This window comes from Ambystoma mexicanum, chromosome 9, assembly GCF_040938575.1.
Source record: "Ambystoma mexicanum isolate Mex_15411 chromosome 9, UKY_AmexF1_1, whole genome shotgun sequence".
Taxonomy (NCBI): domain Eukaryota; kingdom Metazoa; phylum Chordata; class Amphibia; order Caudata; family Ambystomatidae; genus Ambystoma; species Ambystoma mexicanum.
Window position 1 is genome coordinate 862,892,232 of NC_090931.1, and position 18,081 is coordinate 862,910,312.

General features: G+C 45.9%; 1 protein-coding gene across 1 annotated transcript in view; it reads right to left on the reverse strand.

The window, feature by feature from the left end:
* MREG (melanoregulin) overlaps positions 1-18,081 on the reverse strand; it is a 258,017-nt gene that overhangs the window by 38,064 nt on the left and 201,872 nt on the right. The gene's annotated exons all lie outside the window — the stretch shown is intronic.

Below are 18,081 nucleotides of genomic sequence, written 5' to 3' on the forward strand. Positions count from 1 at the left end.
TATAAATGGGGTATGGAAGCCTGGCTCCAAGAGGGAACGAGGACTGGATTTGGGATGCTAACATTGAACACAGAGAGCTATGATAGGGATTGTGCACCAGGAATAGGACCCTAGTTCAAAGGGGCTCTGTGTACACAGGCAGTGACAATGGAGATCACACATGCACTAAGGGGCACCATAGAACCTGGCACTAAACACTGATGGCATAGGTAATGAGCACCTGGTGGCAATGAGACCTGGCAATTTCATCACTGAGGGGCACTAGGAACACTGGGAAAGAGACCCTGAATCTAAGGGGGGCCTGGAAACAAACTCACAACCCTTCTAGTAGGTTATTTTACTAACACAACTACTGGCAACAGAGGTACTAATAACTTGAACACTAGAACTTAGGGGACTGGCACCTTGACAAATGGGCACAAAAACACCAAATACTTCCAATGAACTTTTAGATCAGACACTCTTTGGGAAGGGCAAAAAAAAAAAGACCAGGCGGAGCCCTCGACATTGGCAGCACGTTAGACTGAAGTAGAAGAATTGAACACCATGACACTAATACCAGAGTTAAAATTTGCATTAGGCCACCAATAAAGTGATGGTGACGTCAGACCCAGAAAATGATGGTACTGAAACTAGAAAGAATGGCACGCTGTACCCTCATATTAAATGGCCGCTGGTTTTAGTTGACATCAGTATTAACATTTGGGAAACTGACACAGAAGACTGCAGCATAAATGCTAGAATAAAATTACAAATCTATTGCTGGATTAAACTCTCCATGCTCGCCAAATAACGCCACACATTCTAAGTGAAACCCATATTCTTTTTTTTTTTCCAAGGCATGTCTTTTGGCTGTCATTATATGGTAAACCACCCCAATTTATAAGCAATAGAGGATCCTGACATCCAGTTTACATTAAAGGAAATAAGAGTGGAAAACAATTGGGCCCAGGAAAATCAAAGAAGGTACAGAACTATAAACACCTGGAATTAGTAGAGTAGGTCAGTCAACAAGGCACACAAGGCACAAAGCCATCCGTGGAAGCTCCAATTCAGAGCCACAAAACAATGCATTTTGGGTATGTGAAGTAGCTGGAAATCTTGCTTTTTTATCTCAATGTTAGAACATTGTAAATATTGCGAGGCAGACCACTTTGGGATGATTTGTACAAATATGCCATTTTATTAAATCATACAGGTTATCAAATGCCTCACTATCCCTGCTCTGATGAGAATTTCGCTACCTATAAAAACTACAGGAAAACCCTCTAACAGAGGATATCTGGCCATCACAATTAAACATCAAATACATAAAGAAATACATGGCAATTCATTGCAACATCAACAATGATATTCACAGTCTCTCTTGATAACCTGGGTGAACTCCCTTTCCTCAGGTTTCAAGGTAAACTCAGCTGCAATGTTCAACACAAAGGAAACGGGGAAATCTGTGTAACAGTCTCAGTTTAGTTGTTGGCTCCTTCAATGCCAAGATAAAGTTATGTTAACCAGCGTTCAAACAGGAAAGCTTCTATTCTTGGTGAAATAAAGACTTTCGACTTTCTCAAAATAGCATCAATGTCATTCCCAACCACAATGCTTTGCCACAACTTCCAGTTGTCCAAGAAGAAATACAGCAGTTCTTTGTTAGATTAAAGTAAATACAATTTAGGCAAATGCTAATGGAACACAGTTCTTGGTTAGCACTTAGTATATCTCTACAAGATTAGGAGTCACAGTATGCATCTTTGTCAGGATAGCTTCACAGCACTTCTACCTCCACTTCAGCAACTTTCAACTTTGAGCAACTTTTACAAGAGTTAACCAGAAGGGTCTACTCCCCTGCCACATAGTATTCCACCTTCAATTGTGCTACTGAGGTCTCAAATCTACTGACAACCAAACACACCACCACAGCTTCAGTACTTTGTGACACTAAATAGTTTTCCGTTGTGACAAGATTCACTTTGTTACTTCCACACCTTCAAGTAAACAAGGCACTCTTCCTCTGAACCTTACTTTTCCATAGGGGCAGCCTCTTTGCCTCCCTTGTCTGTCTACAACAAACAACCACCTAGAATTGCCTTTAGGACACACTTCTCCCTTCTTCCCTTTGGATTTGGCAATGTAGGTTGCATCAACTTTGAAGAACCATTAACGGTAGAAGGTTTCCCTTCCCCACCCTCAGGTGTGGGCTTTCAGGCTCAATTGCAGGTCTACTGCTACAAAATGCCTCTTCAGTCCTCTTCCTCATCCCAGTACTTATTGGATTATGGGACCTTTTGTCTTCTTCTGTTTGGCAAACAGCCATTTAAAGTGTGGGGTTATGGAGAAAGTTAAACGGGGGGATTACCCAGTCTTCCTGGCCTGTCCCCCCCCATTCCCACGTGATCCTCCTGCAGAACACCATCCCCAAATTCGGGATCAGGAAGTGTCTGCCTTTCCCTGGCCACATGAGAAGGGTCCCAGGCCAGGGTTTTGGGGGGAATCATTACCGATTCCTCACAATATCCAAGCCATACAGCTCTCAAGGATGAAAACACCACATTCACGTCTGACCTGGAGTGGGGTTCATCAGTGTGGTGGAGTCTAGACACCAATGACAACGGATGCCTTTATTTTTTACTTTTTATTTATTTTACATTTCTACAGCCCTCGGGCATCGAGGCAGTGTTACAGGAATTGTTTTTTTTTAATTTATTTTTTTAGTTGCATAATTGTTTTTTGTCTTAGTTGCGTACTTATAATGCACTTAAATACCCAGAGGTTTCTAAGCACGGACCCGGGATCGAACCTGTATTGCTTTGTGTCATCTTGCTTCCAAGGCAAGCACATTGCCGCTGAGTTATCCTCCCGGGAGAATAAGTGCATTAGGTTTTGTGGGTCCATCAAGGCATTTGACAGGAGTTCATAACCAAATTTCTAATTGCCAAGCTCCTTTTTTACTTGGACAGAAACACACACATACACGTAAACACACATGCATGCAGACAGTAATTCACCCTACTAAACCATCTTGCCAGCTTAAGGGGAAATCAACTGTAAAAGGTGAAGGAAACCAAACAAAATGCACCAGGATTTCCTGACTATTCCAGCTAATACAAACGGTACAAACACCAATAATCTATGAAATCACAGTCTCTTCCAAAACCAAAGATGCTACCGAAAATTACACTTTCAGGGCATGTTGGGCTTTCCAAGGGCTCACCCATAATGTCAGTTCCTGCACTTAACACCACTGCCCTCTATCTAGAGAATCGCCCACACCGATTTCCATTGTCGAAAGCCAAGTCTCCATCTCGGCAGCAGATGTTACGTGCCCTGCAAACTGCTTCAAAAATAAAGGCTTCTTTTTATACTTTCAAAGCTTAATAGTGGTTCCAACCATCAGCATACCATCCCTCAATGCACCTTGGGGTTACTGATGTTACTTCAATCTAGCGCTCCGCCACCCCTCACCCCCATCAACATCAGATGAAAGAAAATGCTGGTGTCTGGATAACCTGTGGTCCAAGGAAGTTTGGTGTATTTTCAAGCACAGATTACCTAATGCTAAATATCCATCAATGACTACAGTGGCACCAACAGGGCCTGCTTGGCCTTTTTTTATTTGCATTCAGAAATGCCTGGCTTTGCGTATGTAAACCCCCACATTCCAGGATGGGGGTTTCATTTTAATGAATGGAGGGTGAACTTATGTGAATAATGTCAGTCCTGTTTTTATGTTTGCAGGTATTTCCCTAACTGAATCCCAGGGGACTTGGTACGGGGGACTGGGAGCGTGTATAAGGTGATTGTATATAAAATCCTGTCACCGTCTCCCGTCCTGGGGGACAGGACCTTGTATTGTTATAGAGGCGGCGATGTGCGAGAGGGCGTCCTTTGATGAGCACGCAGGGCGTCCCCGGCCCTCCGTGCTGAAGAGGTCCCCGGAAAGCAGAACCAGCCCTGCTTGCTCTCTCGCCTCCCCGGGATCGAGGAAACTAGTGGCTTTGTAGGGAAGCAGACCAGTGCGGTCTGTTAGCTCCCGTTGGTGCTCTTGTCAGTCGATGGGACAGGCGGTGACAGACGTGAGTCTGTCGGTTTCCCTCTCCATGGCAGGAGGTAGAAGAGGAAAGGTTTTGTGAAGTCGGCCCCCCTGTTGGGCATGATGAAGATAGAAACGTAGAACTGTCTGGAAGTATTTTAAGATTTTGTAGCATATGTCAATTTCCTGTCACAGCATGACCTAAGAGAACATCAGAAAGCATAGGGGGATATTGATTAGCAGAGCATTGTATATGTCAGTTCAGGTGCGGGTTCATGAGAGCCGAGCTGGGTAGGTGAAGGATTAGAGAATGCCTCACGGGTAGGGGCGTCAGCTTAGGCCTCACTGTGGGTACTGCGGTATGTGGGAGGTTAATCAGTCTGAGTCTGTCAGCACGTGTCAGAAAAGAGCTATTGGCAAGGAACTACGCCAGACTTTGCTCCCTTATATCCCCTCCTTTTTTTGCTCCTAAGCCGGGGATCAAGCTCAGAGTGGGTGGTTCAGGGGTGGCGGGGGGGGAACTAGGTAACAGCCAATACTTGCCCGGTCTACTGAGTGGCTCGTATGAGGGATGCTCTCTCTCAGGATCTAGTGGATTACTTGATGGGTGTCTATGCAGTATAAGGGGGCATAGATGGTTGCCGGCAGCTGCTGGGAAGCGCTATACAGTGAAAGAATTGTTTATTTATCAAACGTGACAAATCCTGCTCACATTTGCCTTTTCTGAAGTGAGGTGTTTATTTACTAAATGTGAAGAATCGAGCTTACAAATGCTCCCACTGAGATGAAAGAGTGGTTTATTTATAAAATGTGAAAAATCTTACTCGCAAAGGCTCCCCATCCCTGTGAAACAGTGGTTACTTACCATATGTGAAGGATGAGGCGCTAAGATACTCCCTCTAAAGGGAATACAGTTAGGTAGTTATGCTCACCTGGTCGCCACAGGGGCGCCGAACGAGACTGGCAGGTCTGCGGTTAAATGGCTCACGTGTCTTCTCTGTATCTGTGCCCCCACAATGGTGCGCCTTTGCTTTATGGATGGCAGGCTCTCCGTCCTGCATCTGTATGCAGGGGCACGTAGAGTTCTAGGATCCAGTTACTTCACTGATCCGGTCGAGTCCCAGATAACGTTGACTCAATGAGTAAGTCTTTACCATTAAAATGGTTAGCCCAAGAGTTCAAATTGTTCAGGTTTTCCCTTTGTTGTCTTTCCTTTGTAGGTTTCTTACTGATGCGAAAGTTTGTAGAACTTAAGGTTGTTTTTCCAAGAAAAGGTAAGTTCCCACCAGCGTTCTGTGATATGACTCTTCTGTGCGACTGACCTGCTGCTCTCTTATTTTGCAGGTGCTGTATAACCGCTTGACGAAGATCAGCGAAGCGCTAGTAGGAGCGGCCTTCAGGTGAGTATGTCGCTGAGTTAACTGTTTTTTTGAATGGTGTTTTTCCCAATTTGCGCTAACCTGATGTTTCTTCTTTTCGTCCGACAGGTGCGGCGACTCCGGCGTGATGGGCAAACGATGGAGCGGTCGTGGAATGGAGGTTTGTTGGTTCGCCAGGAAGAGCACCTCTCAGGTAGGTACGAACAAGGCACTGGTTAGGGATGTGGATCCTTGGTCAGCACGGCTAACCTGATGCCTTTTCTTCCTTTGCAGGTTGCTCGAGAAGGAACTGGACTGGAGTTGTAGCTGAAGGTAACAGACATGGTGAGCGTTACTCTGCAGGAGTGCAGAATAACGCGAAGCGTGTTCTGTACTAAAAGCGTGGTTTATATAGCTTCAGAAAAGTAGTCCCCAGGTTAAGTAGTCCCAGCAACCACACCCAGTAAATAGTTCCGTAGGCAAGTAGTCCTTTCAGCCTGCCTCAGATTGGCCCACACGTGCTTTACCTTGTTTGAAACTTGCCATGTCGGTAATGGCAGCATAAGCATGGCGCCAACGGCGCCAGGACAAAGTCCAGGAGGCCCCTGAGAGAGTCTTTGGGGCCTTCAAGGCCCTCATGAAAGTCGAAGTCCAGGCAGGTTGGTCTGCACCTGATGTGTGGGGACATGGACTGTGACAGCAGTTCTCCAATAAGACTTATCTAACTCATAAGAGTACACACTGGAATAATGGTTTATCCACTGTGACGGGTCCTGTCCCTCCCATTACCCACACTGGGATCACAAGAAAAAAGAACTACAACTATCAGAGGAAATGTAAGAATGCATCCTTAATGTCTGCATCAACTGAACCAGAGTTCACTGTAAATGCCCTGTGTAATGGGCATATCTAATGGCATACCTGTTTGGTCTATTACTGTAATATGAATAAGGAGTTTTACACTATCCAAAGCACCCGAGGCTGTGTCTGTTTATTTAAACTAGGGCAACCTTAGGATGCCTAGCCACCAGGGCTGGACTAAAAAAAACAAAAAAAGGATAAAAGGGATAAACCTAGATAATTCCCCCTTGGGTTCGCATTCACACATGTGTGTGGTAAGGTGGAATATCCGTGACTAAGGACTTGTACAGGTTGCTGCCCCCACCCCTAGGGAGAACCACCTCACACATAGATGGATTATTAAAGGAAGGAAGATTAAGTTTAAAATAGGTCTTTTAGAAATTTTGATCAAGCAACAAATTATAAAGACAACAAAGAATTTGAATGTGGACTCAGAGCAAACTATTATGGACAACTCTTCTCGGGAGAATACAAGTGGGATTAGGAATTACTGAGGGGTGAAGGAGAGAGTGAAGGCAAAGGATGCCTCAGAATATTTAATCGTAAGTATTGTGAAAGTTCTCCATCTAGTTTCATCCCCATTTTATTTTTGTTTGCTCTTTTTTCTGGTAAATTAGCTGTCTGTGTATTCGGTCCATCATGCCCATCTATGGTCAATGGGTATCAACAGGCGAGAACAGTCGTAGAAGATGGCAAAGAATCTTCTTCGATACGTTTGGTAGAGAGCAGGGGCAATTTTCAAAGTGGCGTGGAGGGCGGTTTTGATAGACTGGCTACTTGGGCAGCAGAACTCCCGCTGATGGGCAGCTGGCACATTTCCACTCCTCTTCACTATCACCAAGGATACATTTGCTAATTAGCTGCAAAACGTCCATACTTTAATATCCAGTCTCCCTCATGTTCACCCGGTTTCTTTCACTTCTTGGGGGAATTAAAAGGCAAGGAAGCCCTTGTTGAGAAGGTAACATGTTAAAATTCATGATTTGTGACAGGAAAAGGCTGACGCCAGCCAGGAGTAAAATTGGAGGCTGCAAGTAACGTTTATGCTCAAAGAAGGGGTTTTCCATGTCCAGGGTTTACATTTCTGAAGACCAGGTGAATGTCCATACAGAGTAATGTTGGGAGGGCACCACATTTCCTAATCGGAAAACCCAGAAAGTTACTGCCTCTGCAACCAGTGAAAATAAAGTCATTCTCCCAACTGCTTCCAAGAATGGGACCTCATCCAATCACTTTCAAGTACACTGACCTTATAAGCTGAAGAACCATTTTTGCCCAAAGACATGTAAGGCATTTGCTTCTTAATACCTCCCTTGGTTCTCGTTTTTGGATTCTTGGACGATTTTGTAATGACAAGTTATATTACATCTTTAATCAAGTCTGAAACCTCCTTCTAGGAACTGCTGCTGTCATAAGATTTTGACTTGAAGATGCCCCCCACCTGTTGGGTTAAGGAATGTACAGGCTTTAGTGTTGGTGATCTGGAACTCGGGACCCTGGGTTCTGTCCTGTTATGGATTTCTTAAGATCATGTGCTAGGCGTGAGGGGGAATGCCTTTCACAATGCTGTCTGTTTGAATTACTTTGCTAGACTAAGTGCCAGATGACATTGTTGGCAAGGTCAATGATTGTGCAAAGGATGAACGTGCCCCTGTGAGGAACTGTCTTCTATAAAGGATGCAGACCTTTTGACATAGAAGGATTTATACAGCATTAATTTGTTGATTGTCTTGCAACCAGTAGCTTTTCACAGCTTGGTCTATAAACCTGCTCTCTATTGATTTCAATACCCTGATGATTGTGTGAGGAAGGCATGGAATTGAGCAGAAGAGACAATGGATAAAAGTTTTGAAAACATTTATTCAATGTTTGGCCTGGAATGGTAGAATCCCTAACTGGCCCTAACTCTAAAATGGGAGTAATCTCGACCATTAAACAATACGTCCAAGTCAGTCTGGTCAACATAGGCCCAGACCACGAAAACCTAACTTTGCACTCCTTCTCAGAATAACAAAATGTGTAAAGGGAATACAAAACGAAAATAGTGTCTCAAAAAAGAAATGTCAGAATGGCTTCAGTACCCTCTCCTGTCCCCAGGTTCAATCCCATGGGGTCTAGAGAGTCTTTTGAAAACAAAAGGATAGGTGAATGGCACAGTTCTCTCAGTCTTGCACAATTTGGCTTACTGGTACAATTTCAACATTTCAATCTTTGGGTTCCAATTTCCGATAGTTCAATCACTTTCTTTAGGCGTTGCGCACCTTGCCATCAATACTCAGTTCACATGTTTTCTCAATTTCTCACAGTTCTGTACAGACTTCCCTCTGCCGGGCTGCAGCCTGTCTTCCCTTCGTGGGGGGTTCCTTTGTTGGGTGTCCTGACCCACGTTTAAGCTATCATGCTGCAACATTTGGTGCTGTGGGCTTAGAAAATTCAAGATGGCGGAAAACCCACATGTGCGCTGAAATCCAGGAAAGCTGCGCAGTTTGTGCGCCCACCAAAATGGTTGCCTCACTTGCCACCCACCAGTGCGAGAATGAAAGGCCGGGTTGCCATGAGGGAAATGGGTTGCCAAAGGAAAAACAGTAGCGCCGGTTAGCTTCAAAGCGCTTTAAAACCACCATTGGACTACCCGCACAGTAGTCTGAAACCATTGGGAATGGCAATGCTGATTGCCAAATGCAACCTAGAATTGTGGGGAATTCATTTCTTAAATCCCAAAAATGGGTGCAGTACCAGTACTCACCACTATCCAAAAGCCGGCGTTTTAAAACCACTCTGTGTGTTTCTGAAGGCAAGTCAAAATGCCTATTTCTAACAGTGCAACATGTGCAAAATATTTACTGAACACCAGCAGACATTGGCAGAATGGAGTTTTGTGTGCCTACAGAATCTGGGAAATGAAGATCATAAGACAAGGTTTATAACAAGACTGGCTGAGCTGTGGATTGCAGCAGTTTAAGTTGCACTGGATTTAAAGACACTAAAATCGAAAATGTTTAGATTAAATGAGTGACCTATGTTTGGTGTCACATGCCTTTGTAACTGTTGAAATGTCATAGTTTTGCACTTAGAATCAGCATTCTAGCTGCATGTGTAAAATTACAAGTTATTTTAAAAGCAACAAAAAGTTAGCTGAAGGTCTGGCTTAAGGAACTTGATTTTGCCTAGCAACTACCCATCAGGAGTGAAACTTGAGTCACCACTGTGTTCCCAGGCCAACCTTCCTTTTGCTGCCCACAAGAAGGATATGCCATCTATCTGATAATTGAATTAGCTGTGCTCTGCCAGAGAGTGAACAAAGCCCTCTCCACTCAGGCAAAGGTTTTTTATTACAGACGTCGTAAAAAGTGGCTTCCTCCTGGAGAAGCTGGGAGGAGCACTGCCTGTGAGAGCAAGCTGGCTTGGCAGAACTGGAAAGAACCAGAAATTCAACCTTGTGCTGAGGGTAAACCACACCCCTTTGGAGCCAGAACATAACTTTAAAAAGATGAATAACTCATAGAGCGGACATGTGAAAATTTTATAAATGATACCATAATTCTTGTGATTTTTCTGCCCACAGTTTAAGACGTGGTAGGAACCGGTGGTATGTTCAGGGGGGTTTTAGCGGAAAAGTGGATATTACTCTAAATGTGTGCATGTTAAAAATCTGAAACTTCATCAGTTAATGTCCCTACCCCCTGCACACATGTATGTAAAGTTGGGTCCATGTCGGAAATTGAAAAAGCAGTTAAAAAGTCAATTATGTACACTCTTTGAATGCAAGCTCCGAGAATGAGCAGATTTGGACATAGACATGGCTAAATTCAGCCACACCATGTATATGTAATTTTAAACAAATGTGTACCTGTGCAAATATGTTTTTAGGTCAGATATAGATTGTGTGTAAAGTTGACAGGGGTGGGTTCTCTGTATCATAAACAGACCTCATCATGATGACACTTCATTTCATTCCCCCAATCAAGTAAGAAATGGAAGTTTGACCAATTAGAAGCTGAGAGAGAGGTAGGGTCAGTGATGCTAGAACACACCCACATTCTAAACACATAAAAGCAGACAGTCAGGACACATAGAGACATTCATTTTTCATCTGCCGCTGAAAGCTCTGCCGGAAAAATCCATACTTACCTCCATCAAACTCCAGAAAGCCAAACTAGAGACTTCAATCTATCCAGAGCAGAGAGACCCAAAGAACCGGTGCCTAGCAGAGACCAGACCCCTGTGAGCAGTTCCAGAGGCCAGGCGCTGTGAGCAGAACCCGGAAAGGCCTGACCAGACTGAAGTCCGTGACCAAGTCGCTTTCCTGTTCAAAATCTCTTGTGAGTACTTAGCAAAACTCAGAACACATCTCTTAGTTTAAATTCATCTAATTCAATCTATTTAACCTAAGTAGAACTGCCTCCTAGCTGTCACCTGTCATTCTAGCTGCAAAAATTTGTCACTTGTCATTTTGAAAAAGTGTGCGTTTAAAATTTACAAAACCAAAAACGACCTTTACTAAATTACTCATATCTCCGCAACCGTTTGGGCTAGAGACTTGCAATAACTTTCATTTGGAAGCTGAGATCCCAGGCTTTTCTAGGACCCCAAAACGGTAGAGATAGTCCTTGCGGTTCCTTTGTAATAGCGCTCGGCGCATCCGCGAATTTTACCGCGATTTGCAATTTCTTCACATGTAAAAACTGCTGCTGTTTGCTTTCCATTGGCCAGAAATTCGTTTAACCTGCTAACTATCCCTGCATCATTGCTAGTGTGAGCCTGGACTAATATTAACTAGATACCACTCACCCTGAACCTCTATAAGGGAATTAAAAGCAAATTTAGCATATTTCTCATTCATTGCCAGCACATATCCAAGCATTGCCTGTGTTTTCAAAACTCCTATCTGTTTTCTGTAAGCTTGCTGGGATTGAACTGAATTACAGTTGATTGCATTTCTGAGGACTGTGTGTTTTCCTTCCATTTCCTTGCATTGCATAGAGAGGGGGGGAGGGAATAGCCCGAGAAAAGTGATTACATTGTCTGGTTGAATCATATTGCGTATTTTCTGTACTGCATTCATTGAATATTGCATCCACCTGAGCTTACATAAAGCATCCTCTACCACGTTATACTTTTGTTCCTAATTACCAGTGTGCTCCCTTATCCATTTCATGTCAACTCATTAGTGATTAAAGAAGTGTGCTAGTGCCAGATTCTCCGTTGTTAATATTTACCATATCCGATTAAGTGTGATATTCAATTATTAATTTATTAAAAAGTGTGATATATATTTTAATTGATCAAATAAACCTTTTAAACTTGCAAAACAGAATTACTTCTTGGCTCAGTGGGGTCAGGGGGATTCCAAGAGAGGGGTGTTATACAAGGGTAGTCATCCAGAACGCATGAACTGGACCTAAAGATATATCAATAAGGGTTTTCATTCAGTATTATAGACTAGGCGTTGACTTAGCTGTAGTGTTGAATTGAATCCTCTTACAAAGTGGGGGCTCGAGCCGAGACGTTGGGTTAGATTTACCATTTGTGCAGATTAATACAGTGTGCTAACTGACGGGATACATACATCCAGTCGGATCACCACGCTGCATTACGCTGTGAAGCATTCCTCAAAAGGGACACTCCAAGAAAAGTTCTGTTCTGCAAAAATAAAATACAAACTTCTGTAAGTCAGGACAGAGACCAATCTCTAGAATGACGACCTTAGTAGACATGAAAATAGCCAGAGAGCACCTCTTGCATAAGCTATTTGTGAGAGGTGAATGGACCGAACAGGGCCAGGATGTGTGGTTGCAGGCCATCACACAACAGGTCACTGAAACAGGGTCAGATATATATAGAGATCAGGGTCCCTTACATGTGGCCCTGAGTGAACTATATATGGCTCCTAAAGCCAAAGAGGAACACAATAAGATCGCCAGGATAGCAGCATACCTGTACCTATATATGGGAGACATGCAGGATAGATGTGCGGAAAGCCAAAATCTGGCAAATAGGCAACAGATGGTGTTAGAGAAGGTCCAATCTGATCTGGACTCTTCTGAGCAGAGGCTGCAGAGGAGCCAGGAGTCAGAAAATGACAGCAGACGGTACATCACTAAAATAAAGGAGGATATGGATGTGCTGCAAAAGGAAAAGTCAGAACAGGATACCAGATTTCTGGCCCTACAGAAGGAGCACCAAGACAGTTTGGACTCCTTACTGCAGAGCCAGAAAAAGCTGGAGCAACAATTAGACTTTAACAGGGCATGCACGGAGCAGGTAGCCACCCTGCAAAGTCATCTAGATAGAGTGAAGGTAGAGAGCAACAAGCTGATCTTGAAAGACCTGGATACCCAGGCAGAGTTTGATGAGGAGCGCCAAAAAGCTGGTGCCCTTCAACGGCAAAGGGACGACCTGGCGGCACAAATGCAGGCTCTTAGTCAGGAAAGAGACGCCTTAGGCCAGGAAGTCTGCCATTTAAAAAGGAAAATGGAAGAAAATCACCTGGCCCACCAGGGGCTGGGTGACCTCCAAAAAGAAAACCAGAACTTGGTAGAGCACACCAGAAGGGTGGAGGATGCTCTAGCAAGAAAGGAGCAGGCCAATAGGGACACAGCTCAGGAGGTAACCCTCCTGCAGCAAAGACTGGCCCAGTTCTCCAGGACCAACCAGGAAGCACAGAGGGAAAATGAGGCCCTCTGTCAACACAATGATAGGCTCCAGCAACAGGTAGCGATGCAGGAGAAACTGATAGAGTCGAGTAAGGCCTTAACAGAGGAACTGAAAGCACAAATGCAGGCTCTTGCATTGCAACAGGGAGCAGGGGCGGATAGAGATGAGGTCCGCTGGGAAAGAGAGACTCCTGACCATAACCGCAGGAGCCCTAACACCAGGGGCCTTCATCTTCCCCAGTCCCTGGACTCTACCACCCCCGTGTCCCCTGGCGCACATGAGCACAGGGCCACAGGGATGGCAGATTACTATCCAGCTAAGAGTATGGGGCTCATAGGCCAGTACCATCCAGGAATGGAGGGGTGGGCATCCGGGTATGGGCACCCAAGTACAATACAGTTCAGTGGGGAACCCCAGGAGAGTAGGCCCATTAAGGGCATCCTGAAAACCTCTGCCCAGTTAGGTCAGTGGAGGGGGTACCCATCAAATCCTGACAGCAAGGAGGAATCTGAAGACTCCTCTGAACTGCGCAGGACACAGGAGACCAGGTCCCCACATTCTGCCAGCCATTCCCAGGCTCGCAGAATCCGGGAAAACCTGGAAGAACAGACGGGAACCTCTGGGAGCAGTGCCTCTGAGTCCGACGAAGAATGGACAAGGGTTACCCGAACCAAAAAGGCCAATAAGGCAAAAAGGGCCTTGCTCAAGGACCCCTTAAAGCAGATTAAGGCGATCAGGAGCGTCATCACGCCTTACCATAAGAACGCTAAGTATTCTGTTTGGGAGCACTTAGAGTTGTTTGAACAAATGATGGAGACTTTCCATTTGAAGGACAGCCAAAGCTGCATTCAATATGTAAAGTGGACCTTCTCCCCGGAATACTCCAGTTTCTTTGCGGGGCTGGAGGACCAAAATCATTTAAGATGGTCCACCTATAAGGCGGCCATCCTGAAACATTTTTCTGTTCACAGAAATCCTCAAGAGGCTCGCAAGGCAGCCTACAATTTGCAATGTGGGGAGGATCAGGCCCCACAAGAATTTGTGCAGGAGTTAAAGCGGGCTTTTGCACAGACCACAAGAAGGGTGCGCACGGATAGCCGTGAATTTATAAACACGTTTTTCCATGCCTTGCCCAAATATATCATGACCCAGCTCGTGAGGGATTTTCACGAGAAAAGATCTTTAGACTGGGTCATTGAACAGGCTACCCGGATCTATGAGGTGCAGAAGCCCATAGAAAATAAAAGCAATGCCCAGAAAAACCCCAAAGCCAACAGCACCCCTGCTGCTGCCAAGGTGGCAGAGGTAAAGGTCACCCCCGTTTTGGATTTGGAGATGGGGGGGCCTAAAAACCTACCTGCACCTAATAATGCTAGGCCCAGAAGGTCCTCGGGCCAGTCGCAGACAGGGAGCCAGGGAGGCAGCCCCACAAATGGGGTCCCTCGCTCTCCTGACTATGTAAGTCCTCGCTACAAAGGTAATCGACCCATCCTGGGTTATGTGTGGACTCCTCCAGCCCAAGGGGGGGGATCCAGACAAGCACCTAACCCAGGGAACTTCCCTCCAAACTTCCCACAGGAGGGCAGAAATTTACCAAACCCTGGGCAGAACTTTTTCCCCAGATATCCACCCGACTTCCAACCCCAAAATCATCCATCCTTCTTTCCTCAATTCCCTGAGCCCAGACCACTGAATCCGGGAGAGGGGAGGCCAAGGGTGGAGGGGTACCAAAATCTTCCCAACCAGGGGTACTACCAGAGGAGGGACAGCTACCCTTCCCGGGATCAGCCCAGGGGAGAAAACAGGGCCCCGTATCAGCCTGAGCGGGTTTCCCAGTTAGAGCGCCAGGTTCAAAACATGGCGCGGGATATGGGTCATATACTGAGGGCACAGCAGAACCCTCAGATCAGCATGCCGGCGCAGAACGCACCCAACTCTGGACCTGGTGCTCCAGAACAATGACGGGGGCAGCACCCCGATAAATCACCGGTTCCCAGGGAGGAGGCACAAAGGGAAGGGGGGTGTAAAGCCTTGGAGGTAGCTTCCTTCCTCACTTGTAAACAGCCCCTGGAAACCCAGGAACCGGAAACAAAATCTCTTGCCCCTGAAAGTCTGCCTCCTAAGGAGCAGAGGGGGGGTAGGAGAAACAAAAGACCCAAACAGACTCAGTTTGAGGAGGAGGTACAGATCTTCCAATTTGAGGGAGAGGGATCCTCAGAGGATCCTGGGAAAAGGATCTTCTCCTTCAGAGAGGGGGGAACTCCTCCCAAAGAAAAATGGGTCCCTAGGAATGCAAATCCAGACTGGGGAGATGTGGAGACTGAGCTACCGCCGCCCACCATCTCATCCCAGAACCAACAGCAAGAAAATCCCCTGGTTCAAACCCATCCTGGCGACTGCCTCCAAAAAGGGGGGGGCGGCCCAGAAACGGAGCCAGGGGAACCCACAATGGCTCTGATCTCCAGTTGCAAATTTTTTCTTTCAGATTCCCAAGACTCTCCACAGAATTCTGCCCAAATCTCCTCGCTAGCGATGTCCAAAACCAGAAAGTTAGCCCACCAGTTGTCCAAAAATGTGCATTATCTGTGCCCCCTTGAGGAGAAGGAGGGAAGATATTATGCCCCGGTACAAGTACAGGGGCAGGGTACAATCTCAGCGCTGGTGGACACTGGATCTCAAGCTACCCTTCTGTCCAGAAGGGCCTTTGATGAACTGAATGCAGGAAGGGGCGAGAATTACCAAATTCCTCTCACCTCTCTTCCTGGACAACTGCAGAACTTTGACGGGAAGGAAATTCCCATTGAGGGGACCGCAGATTTGGACATAAAAATTGGGCGACATAAGTTGAAGCACCCGGTCATAGTCGTGACCCCAGAGGGCACCCCTTGTTTACTAGGGAATGACCTCCTGAGAAGGTTGTCACCCCTAATAGATTGCGTAAACAAGGTCCTCTGGACCCAGACTAGCCGACCAATAAAATTAAAACAGAGTGTCAACCATGTTAGTTTAAACGGCACATGCCACATGGTTGAACAAAAATCTGACCAAGTAGAATTTCACTTCCAGAACAACCAAATTCCAGACGTGACAGTAATAGCAGTAGGACAACAGACTGGTGATGGGGGGTCCTCTCTATTTCTGAAAATCAACCTTCCTTCCAGTCTAAAGTGGTATTCCACGCTGGAAGGAAACACTCTGAAATTCTATACTAATCCACAATCAGAAACTCCCACTCCTATAGTCCAGAAAGATGTGAAATCAGCTCAGAGCCTGGCTGATATTCAGCAAATTGGAGAGCAGTTGTTCATCCCTGTTCAGTTAAATGATGGGAAGGACTCTGTTCTCGCTCGAGTGTGTGTGAACAACGGTAAGAGCTTCATCAGCGAAGCCATGTTCCGCCAACTCCCAAAAGATCCAGCCATTCCCACCTTCAAACTGATAGACAAATGGGAAATGGACCTGGAAGCACCCAATTCAAAACATCTCCTGCCAAGCAGGTGTATGCTCAAAATCTCCATTGGCAACAAGAGCATAGTCCATAATTGTTGGGTCGTGCGAGACGTCACTGCCGCCTTTTACTTAGGCAGTGACATTCTCAATCGCTTTGCCATTAGTTTGGACCTAATAAACTTCAAAGCTTGGTCCCGATTAGCGGATAATCCCATGGGCTTTGATGATCCAGAAAAAGCATTTAGGTCAGCTCAATTGCTACCTTATGCAGTTGAAATCCAGATTAAAGAGGAGGTCACCATCCCAGAAAGGACCCGACAATTCTCCCTGGAAGTGAAAGTTAAAAGGGGACAAGAGTTGAAAAACCCTGATGCTTACATACATCTAAATGCTTCTCTCCAACAGCAAGGGTTGGGGGTAAACCCAACACCATTAGTCAACATAGAACATGACACCATTCCAATAGAGGTGGATAACAGCGACTTAAAGAGTATTACTCTAGCCGCAGGCACCATTATTGGAATGGCGGTTGATGACCAACATTTCTCCATTGATCTTGTAAATGAACTGTTAGGACCAATCCCCAAGGACTGTGTTGACAGTGACAGTGAGGACAATACAACACCAGACAGGATTTTTACCCGGCATGGGGGGAACTTCCTGGTGTACACTTCCTGCCCGTATGGTAAGGAAGATGTGACGTGTGACTTCAGGAGGGATGAGGTGATTTTCCAGGTTCATGAAGGCTGCCTTTCCCACCTGAAGCCTCCGGTCCAAATCAGCACTCTGACCAGGGACTTCTCCACCCAGCTGGAGGAGGCCGCGGAGATAGCCAAACCAGAAGTCTTTCCAGGCTTCAGGCAGATGGTGGAAGAGAGAGTCAACCTAGCTGATGCCTGTGTGACTCTGGAACAAAAGCAAAAGTTGAAACAAGTCTTCTTGGATTTCCAAGATCTCTTTGCGGTAGACTCATATGACTGTGGTCGCACTGACATCCACACAACAACAATCCCCACGGACCCTGGCATGACTCCTGTGTTTGTGAAGCAATATCGCTTGCCTCTCGCATCAATGGAGTCCCTTACTGAAATAATTAAGAACCTTGAGTCCCGGGGAATAATCCGTCCAGTCCACAGCACCTTCAATAATCCGGTGCTGGGAATATTGAAGCCAAACGGCCAGTGGAGACTCTGCGCTGACCTCAGGGAGCTCAACAAACGGGTCCACACTTCCCGATGGCCTCTTCCCTACATTGACCAAGGGCTGGCCCAGATTCAGGGGTCACAGGTATTCACTGCAATAGACCTGACCAATGGATACTGGACCGTGCCTGTCAGTAGGGAGGACCAATACAAGCTGGCTTTTACCTTTGGGGGCCAGCAGTACACATGGACCCGGACTCCCTTCGGATACCTTAACTCCGGTAATGAGTTCAATATTTTCCTACATAAGGCCATGCCCGACCTGGGTACGAGGGGTAACCTGGCTTATGTAGATGATGTCCTCATCAAAAGTTCATCTGTGGAGGAACACATAGCAGAGATCCGTTATGTTCTGACACAGTTGAGGGCCGCCGGAGCAAAACTTTCCTTTCAGAAAGCACAGTGGTGTAGAACCCGTGTTAATTTCTTGGGGCATGAGATTACTCCTCAGGGCCTCTGTCCCCAGGAAAAGAAAGTGGAAGCACTTCAGAAACTGAAAGACCCCACAACTCTGCGGGAACTAAGG